Source organism: Phoca vitulina, unplaced genomic scaffold (assembly GCF_004348235.1).
Source record: "Phoca vitulina isolate PV1807 unplaced genomic scaffold, GSC_HSeal_1.0 scaffold60, whole genome shotgun sequence".
Lineage (NCBI taxonomy): Eukaryota > Metazoa > Chordata > Mammalia > Carnivora > Phocidae > Phoca > Phoca vitulina.
Window position 1 is genome coordinate 3,796,938 of NW_022589763.1, and position 356 is coordinate 3,797,293.

Below are 356 nucleotides of genomic sequence, written 5' to 3' on the forward strand. Positions count from 1 at the left end.
GGGGGGGGTGTGGGGGGGGGGCGTGGGGGGGGGGGGGGGGGGGGGGGAATGGTGGCCAATAAAGGGGAAGGTGATGCATACTGAGTCAGGGGACCTACTTTCATGTTTGGTGTCTACCCTTGCTAGCTTTGACGTATTGGAAAGTCTATCATATTCTGTGAATCCAAGAGATTACATCTGTTAAACAGTAAAATCGGTCTTTGTGGGTTTCTAAGCATGATTAAGTGAGATACTATGTATGAAAAGACCTTTTATCAAAAAGATGTATACAAATACATATGCCTGCATATATAGAGGAAACTTATATGTTTTATACAAATATATTTTTCTTCTATTATTGAATAGCTATGTGAGAT